We start from the raw sequence: 9436 nt of genomic DNA, 5'->3' as shown, positions 1-9436 counted from the left end.
AATTAGATCCTAGTCTCGAGGAGATAGGATATAATTACTACTCCTATCTACTGAGTTGTACTAACTCTGTATTGCAGGATGAACTTATTTTTATTGCCCAGGACTAACCCTTTTTTAGTAGTAGAAGAAGTGGGGGGTCCGGGCGCCCGGAAGGGGTCCAGATCCCCGAACTAGCTCGACCTAGAGGCTGTCGTGGGTGCCGTGGTGATCCGAGCGCTCGGAGTCGGTCCAAGAGCCTGAATCACAAAAAAAAATCCACAAGCTAATGTGGAGTACATCAATTGGGCTAGCCACGTGGTTCAAGCGCTCGGAGGGGTTCCAGGTGTTGGTTAGTCCTAAGAAAATCGTACCGGTTCCACTGTACAAAATTTTTTTTTACAAGTGTCGAACCTTTCCTTAAATAACCTATTGTGTTCTTTAAAAGTTAAATTAGGAATCCAGACGGAACTTAACATCATTGATTCCAAATTTAACTTATCTGTTCTTAATGGTTTAGATTTGAATCGCAAGCGGAACTTAACACTATTGATTCAAATCTACCTAAGTTATTAATTCCATAAATATTAATTTTCAAAATTGGCTTCCAGGACTGCATGGCGAGGCACATGGCCTTCTTGGATATGGGAGCAACCACCACCGCCTAGGCAAAGCCTTTTAAGGAAAGCTAATATTTATTTCCTTAAATAACTCTAGGTTAACCAAAAAGAACAATCGAATCACAAATTCGAAAAAGAAGAAAGCACAAACTCGAAAAACTATTTCGAAAACTCTAGAATCATATGCCTCTTGTGTTTGGTATTTCCAAAAATAACAATACAAAGAAAACTAGTATGATGCGGAAAACAATTACTAGTTATACCTTTCTTTGTAAGCAAAAATAACCTCTTGATTTTCTACCGTATTCCTCTTCTAACCTCAGACGTTGTGTGGGCAACGATCTTCCGAGACGAGAACCACCAAGCACCTTCTTCTTCCTTCTAGGTTTCGGCCACCACAATTCTCCAAGAGAAGTAGAGGTCCGGCCACCACCACCAAGCTCCAAGGGATGCAAGAAACAAAACCTCCTTTCTCTCCTGTTGGTTGCTATTCGGAAAACCTATAGGTTCCACTGTACAAAAATTTTGTACAAAGGTCTGAACCTTTTCCTAGCTACCATGTGTTCTTTTAAATTAAATTTTGGATCGCCTGCGGAACTTAACACGTTTGATCCAAAACTTAATCTATTTGTTCTTTTAGGTTTTGACTTGGATCTCCTGCGGAACTTAACACATTCGACCCAAGTCACCTTAAGTTATTAATTCCATTAAATATTAATTTCCATAATTGGTTCCCAGTACTGACGTGGCGGGGCACATGGCCTTCTTGGATATGAGAGCAACCACCACCGACTAGACAAAACCTTTTATAGAAAGCTAATATTTAATTTCCTAAAATAACTTTAGGTTAACCGAAAAGAACAATCAAATCACAAGGAAAAATAAAACAAAAGAACACAACATCGAAAACCATATTCGAAATACTAGAATCGTAAGCCTCTTGTATTTGGTATTATTTCCAAAAATAACTAGTATGATGCGGAAAGAAAAATTACTAGTTATACCTTTTAGAAAAACCTCTTGATCTTCTACCGTATTCCTCTTCTAACCTCGGACGTTGTGTGGGAAACGATCTTCCGAGATGAGAAACCACCAACCACCTTCTTCTCCTCCTAGCTAGGTTCGGCCACAAAGAAGCTTTACCAAGGATGAAGAACAAAACACCAACCAAGCTCCAAGAGATGCAAGCTTTCTCTCCTTCTTCTTCTTCTTCTCCAAGTAGTATCCGGCCACCACAAGAGGAAGAGAGGAAGAGGATGATGATGATGGCCGACCACACCAAGGAACAAAAGAGGGAGAGAAATAATAGAGGTTGTATCTCATGAAGGCACCCTCATCCCTTCTTTTATATTCCTTGGCCTAGGCAAATTAGGAAATTTAATTACAATAAAATTTCCTTAATTTCCTTGACATGATTTAATTGAGAAAAATAAAATAAAATTTCCCCAATTAAATTCTAATGGCCGGCCACATCATGAAATCAAATTAGACAAGTTTCAATCAACAATTAAAACTTCCTAATTTGTTTCTGGAAAATTTAAAATTAAAATTTCTCTTCAAAATCTCTTCATGGTTGATAAAAAGAAATTTCCATAATTTTAATTTTACAAAATGTGAATAATTTTTAAAGAGAAAATAAAATATCTCACCAATCTACAAATAAGGAAAGAGATATAATCTCTTTCTTTAATCTTTTGTAGATCTTTCACAAGAGAGATAATTTAATTTTAATTCTCTTTAATAAATTATATCTTCCACATAATAAAAATTAAAATTAAAATTATTTTTTAATTTAATTTGGCCGGCCCCTCTAGCTTGGATTCAAGCTAGGGCCGCCACCCCAATTTATACCTAGGCCGACCCTAGCTAGGTTCCCAAGCTAGCTTGGTCGGCCCCCTTTGGGTGGGTATAGAAGGTGAGTATAGGTGGGTATAGTACTCTATAAATAAGAGGCTACGATAGGGACCGAGAGGAGGAATTGGTTTTGGTCTCCCGATAAAATTAAGCATCCCGTGTTCGCCCTGAACACACAACTTAATTTTATCAATAATAATTCATTCCACTAGAGAACTATTATTGAACTACCGCACCAATCCCAAATTACATTTTTTGGGCTCCTTCTTATTATGAGTGTGTTAGTCTCCCTGTGTTTAAGATATCGAATGTCCACTAATTAAGTGAGTTACTGACAACTCATTTAATTAATATCTTAGTCCAAGAATAGTACCACTCAACCTTATCATCATGTCGGACTAAGTCCACCTGCAGGGTTTAACATGACAATCTTTATGAGCTCCTCTTGGGGACATTATCAACCTAATATCTGTAGGACACAGTTTCCTTCTATAATCAACAACACACACTATAAGTGATATCATTTCCCAACTTATCGGGTTTATTGATTCATCGAACTAAATCTCACCCATTGATAAATTAAAGAAATAAATATCAAATATATGTGCTCGTTATTATATTAGGATTAAGAGCACACACTTCCATAATAACCGAGGTCTTTGTTTCTTTATAAAGTCAGTATAAAAAAAACGACCTCAAATGGTCCTACACAATACACTCTAAGTGTACTAGTGTAATTATACAGTCAAGATAAACTGATACCTAATTACACTACGACCTTCTAATGGTTTGTTCCTTTCCATTTTGGTTGTGAGCTACTGTTTATAATTTATAAGGTACTGATAACATCATCTTCTGCATGTGGCACCACATACTATGTTATCTACAGTATAAATTAATTGAACAACTACAACTAAATGTAGACAATTTGACCAAATATGATTCTTTATTCATAATGAATGTTTACAAAGCTTAGGCTTTCAGTATACACTCCAACAATCTCCCACTTATACTAATGACTAAGCTGCCATATCTTCTACCATACATCTGATTCCCATTCCCTCCACATGCCGATCGAAAGCTTTCGCCGGAAGGGCCTTAGTGAAAGGATCTGCCAGGTTATCCGCTGATGCAATCTTGGCGATGACAACTTCTCCTCGCTTCACAATATCTCGTATCAGGTGGTACTTGCGCTCTATATGTTTACTTGCCTTATGAGCTCGTGGTTCCTTCGAGTTTGCAACTGCACCGCTATTATCACAATAAATTGTGATGATTTTGGGCAAACCAGGAATCACATCTAAGTCCATTAGAAAGTTCCTGAGCCATACTACTTCTTAGCTGCCTCAGAGGCTGCTACATACTCTGCTTCCATGGTTGAGTCCGAAACGCATTTCTGCTTAACACTCCTCCATGAAATGGCTCCACCTCCTAAAGTAAACACATAGCCTGATGTAGACTTAATGTTGTCCCTATCAGATTGGAAATCTGAATCCGTGTAACCCATAGGAAGTAAATCGTCTGCTTGGTAAACTAGCGTATAATCTCTAGTCCTTCTCAGGTACTTTAATATATGCTTTACCGCAGTCCAATGTCCTTGTCCAGGGTTACTCTGATATCTGCTGACCATGCCCACGGCAAAACAAATATCAGGTCTCGTACATAGCATTGCATACATAAGGCTTCCTACAGCCGAGGCATAAGGAACTGCTTTCATGTCTTCTATCTCCTTTGACGTCTTAGGAGACATCTCTTTAGATAGAGCTATTCCATGCCTAAAAGGTAAGAAACCTTTCTTGGAATCCTGCATGCTAAAACGAGCAAGGATTGTATCTATATATGAAGCTTGGGACAGACACAACATTCTTTTCTTGCGATCCCTTATTACTTTGATCCCAAGAATGTGTGCACACTCTCCTAAGTCCTTCATATCAAATTGTTTGGACAACCATACCCTTACGTCTGATAATACCTTGACATTGTTGCCAATTAACAAAATATCATCTACGTATAGTACAAGAAATACCACCACGTTTCCGTTACACTTCTTGTATACACAAGACTCATCCGGACACTGAATAAATCCATATGACTGGATTACTTCATTAAACCGGATGTTCCAAGATCTTGAAGCTTGCTTCAGTCCATAAATGGACCGATTGAGCTTACACACTAGATGCTCTTTGCCCTTTTCAATGAACCATTCTGGTTGCTTCATATGGATGTTTTCTTCAAGACTTCCATTAAGGAAAGCTGTCTTGACATCCATTTGCCAAATCTCATAATCCATATGAGCGGCAATGGATAAGAGTATCCAGATAGACTTAAGCATGGCTACCGGTGAAAAAGTCTCCTCATAGTCGATTCCCTCTTTCTGAGTATACCCTTTCTCAACAAGCCTTGCTTTGAATGTTTCTACCTTCCCATCTATCCCTCTTTTCCTTTTATAGATCCACTTACATCCAACGGCTTTTACACCATCGTGGTTCTACAAGCTCCCGGACCTTATTAGAGTACATAGACTCTATTTGAATTCATCGCCTTTTGCCAAGATCTGCATCTATATCTTAGAGTGCTTCGTCATATGTCCGGGATCGGGTTCATGATTACCAGGGATCAAGTCCAAGACTCTCCCAAAACATGAATCTTTCGGTGCCTCACAACCCTCCCACTACGACGAGGCACTGTCTGTGGTTGTGTATCATGTGTGACACGTGTTGCAGTATCTTGTGGTACTTCATCTTGTACTGTTGGTACTAAAGTTGACGTGTCCTCTCTTAGTTCTTCTAAAATAACTTTACTACTAGGCTTGTGATCCATTATATAGTCTCCTTCTAAAAACTGGGCATTGGTGCTAACAATGACCTTCTGGTCTTAGGACTATAAAATAAACCACCTTTCGTTCCTTTGGGATATCCTACAAACACACGAACTTCTGTACGGGATTCTAACTTATCAGCATCTGGTTTCAGCACATGTGCTGGACTACCCCAAATCCGAATATGTCTTAGACTGGGTTTTTGCCCATTCCACAATTCTATGGGAGTAGAAGAAACTGATTTAGAAGGTACTAAGTTCAGGACATACACTGCTGTTTCCAGAGCATATCCCCAAAACGAATTTGGTAATTCTGAATAACTCATCATCGATCTAACCATCTCCATAAGAGTCCTATTCCTTCGTTCTGCTACACCATTCTGTTGGGGTGTTCCAGGTGTAAACAATTGGGATTGAATCCCAGCCTCTGATAAGTAATTCCTAAACTCTCCTAAGAGGTATTCGCCACCACGATCTGACCGTAGTGTCTTGATACTTTTACCTAGTCGTTTCTCCACATCAGCCTTGTACTCTTTGAACTTATCAAAGCACTCAGACTTGCGGCGCATTAGGTAAATGTATCCATATCTTGAATAATCGTCTATGAAAGAGACAAAATATTCAAAACCTCCTCTTGCCTGGACAGACATAGGACCACACAAATCAGAGTGAACCAACTCTAACACTTCTTTGGCTCTATAACCCTTGGCCTTGAACGGCCTCTTGGTCATTTTACCTTCCAAGCAGGATTCACAAGTTGGAAAATTTTCCAACTCTAATGAACCCAAAAGTCCATCGGCTATAAGCCTCTGAATCCTACTTAAGTTAATATGACCAAGCCTTAGATGCCAAAGATATCCTTGGTTCATTTCCAAAGGTTCTTTTCTCTTATTAGAGTTAGAAGATGAGTTATAAATTTCCATATTTTGCTTTGTGGAAGAAATTGGATTTAAAGTATACAAATTGCCAACTAATGCACCAGAACAGATAATCACTTTATTTCTCTTAATAACTACATCGTTACTGAAAGAAACTGAATATCCATCTAAAAACAGTTTAGAAACTGAAATTAAATTCTTTCTAAAACTGGGTACATAAAGATAATTTCTTAAAACCAATTTTCTATTTCTACTAAAAGATAAGTAGACGTCTCCCACTGCAACAGCTGCCACCTTAGTAGCATTGCCCATGTAGACGGTAATTTCTCCTTCAGATAGTCGTCGGGTTTCCTGGAACCCCTGCATGGAATTGCAGACATGATCAGTGGCTCCCATATCTACACACCAGGTGCTGGTAGATAACACCGCTAAACATGTTTCAACAACTAGAGCATGAGATTTACCTTTGTTTTGGTTCCTACGAGGACAGTCCGCCTTCCAATGTCTTGCCTGCTTGCAGATGAAGCACTTGCCCTTCGGCTTCTTCACTCCAGCTTTAAATCCCGTACTCTGAGACTTATTCACTTTCTTTGCTGAACCGACTTGTTTCTTCTTCTTCTTTCCTCTCGGTTTAGAAGTAGAACCATTTTCAGCATAGTGAATTTGAGCATTGTGACGAAATAATCTTCTGCTACCTGAAGTTCTGTCAGTAGTTCCGCCAATGAATATACCCTTTTATTCATATTGTAATTCAGGCAGAATTGCTCAAAACTTCTAGGTAGTGTTTGGAGGATCATATCGATCTGGGTTTCCCCATCAATTTCTCCTCCAAGGATCTGTATCTCGTTCAGATAAGCCATCATCCTTAGGATATGATCCCTCACAGGAGTACCCTCTTGCATGGTGGCTGTCATTATCTTTCTCATGGCTTCTTGCCTAGAAGCCCTATCCTGATGACCAAAGAGTTCTTTGAGATTGTTCATAATATCATAAGCTGTCGGTAAATCTTGATGCTGATGTTGCAATACATTTGACATTGAAGCCAAAATGTAACACCGCGTCATCTCATCAGCTTTTACCCATTTCCTATGATATTCAATCTCCTCTTGGGTTGATTCACCAGTAGGTGCTTCAGGGCAAGCCTCAGTCAGTACAAATTTATAGCCCTCACCAGTAAGAACAATGTCCAGGTTTCTTTTCCAATCTATATAATTTGGTCCAGTAAGTCTATTTTGTTGAAGTATGATGGACAGTGGGTTGAAAGTCATCCTAATAATCACAAATAACTTTTGGTCAGAACTCTAAATTTAGAATAATATTGATTCCTCAAACAATACTATTTTAAATTAACCAACACCTCAAAACACCGTGAATTTTGTATGTCACGTTAGTGTGGACGTATACAAATTCAACATTTGTAAAAGTAGGGTTTTAACCCATTAATTTTATTATCTTGTCAACCTAACTTTTTGACAAATAAAATTAATAGTTGGTGTCTTTTGGTCACACAAATAATAGCTGTGACTCCGATGGGGAGGATACTATTAGATGTGTCTAAGTGTATATCATTACTTGACACTAAGTCCATTAATAAGATTATGCCCCTTCCGTTGGGGAAGATCACACGCTCTTAATTAACTTTCTATAGTCATCCAAAAATGGAAGTCTGTTCTAGTGATCCACAAACAAGCTCATCCGTTATGGAGGAAGGCACTCAGAGCCAACGCGCAAGCTTGTTTGCATCACTTACAAACCAGTAATGGAGACCATGGGATTTACTTAAAAATCCCTCTCCCACTTAGTTATTTATAAATGAGGAATTTTAACTATGCTAGCCTACTAAACATGTAAACTAACATACACACACAGCACAATATAAAAACAATAAATAGAAAATCTAATTTTCAACTATTATGGCTTTTATCTCTAGTTGTCCTCCGTGTGTTGTCATCCCAAGCTGCTGCCATATTTGGCCACCGCCACCAGGTTTAGCTGTTGCATCCATCTTGCTCCTAGTTCCGCTGCGCCTCTGGTCCTTAGAAGGTTCCACACTTTTGCAAGATTCGATCCGCGACATAAATAGAATTTTACATTTTTTGATCCTATATTCCATAAAAGGAATGTACATGTATCTAGATCAAAAATAAAATCCTAATAAAACTAAATACAGCTCCTGCTGTATTTTTAATACAATCATGCACACACATATAAATGCCCTTGACATGTCCAAGGGTCCAATCACACACATAATAACTAAAAGTCATAATAGTTGGATCCTGCATCCACAAAGTTAGCACATCCTACTATTATCCTGCCTAAATTATGTATGTCATGTGCATAATTAAACTAATACCAAATACACAGAGGCAAAACCCTAGCTCTGATACCAATTGTTGGTTGCTATACGGAAAACCTATAGGTTCCACTGTACAAAAATTTTGTACAAAGGTCTGAACCTTTTTCTAGCTACCATGTGTTATTTTAAATTAAATTTTGGATCGCCTACGGAACTTAACACGTTTGATCCAAAACTTAATCTATTTGTTCTTTTAGGTTTTGACATGGATCTCCTGCGGAACTTAACACGTTCGACCCAAGTCACCTTAAGTTATTAATTCCATTTAATATTAATTTCCATAATTGGTTCCCAGTACTGACATGGCGAGGCACATGGCCTTCTTGGATATGGGAGCAACCACCACCGACTAGACAAAACCTTTTATAGAAAGCTAATATTTAATTTCCTAAAATAACTTTAGGTTAACCGAAAAGAACAATCAAATCACAAGGAAAAATAAAACAAAAGAACACAACATCGAAAACCATATTCGAAATACTAGAATCGTAAGCCTCTTGTATTTGGTATTATTTCCAAAAATAACTAGTATGATGCGGAAAGAAAAATTACTAGTTATACCTTTTAGAAAAACCTCTTGATCTTCTACCGTATTCCTCTTCTAACCTCGGACGTTGTGTGGGCAACGATCTTCCGAGATGAGAAACCACCAACCACCTTCTTCTCCTCCTAGCTAGGTTCGGCCACAAAGAAGCTTTACCAAGGATGAAGAACAAAACACCAACCAAGCTCCAAGAGATGCAAGCTTTCTCTCCTTCTTCTTCTTCTTCTCCAAGTAGTATCCGGCCACCGCAAGAGCTTCAAGGGGAGAGAAAGGTTCGGCCACCACAAGAGGAAGAGAGGAAGAGGATGATGATGTTGGCCGGCCACACCAAGGAACAAAAGAGGGAGAGAAATAATAGACGTTGTATCTCATGAAGGCACCCTCACCCCTT

Source organism: Zingiber officinale, chromosome 4B, assembly GCF_018446385.1.
Source record: "Zingiber officinale cultivar Zhangliang chromosome 4B, Zo_v1.1, whole genome shotgun sequence".
Taxonomy (NCBI): domain Eukaryota; kingdom Viridiplantae; phylum Streptophyta; class Magnoliopsida; order Zingiberales; family Zingiberaceae; genus Zingiber; species Zingiber officinale.
Note: the sequence above shows the minus strand (reverse complement) of the source record.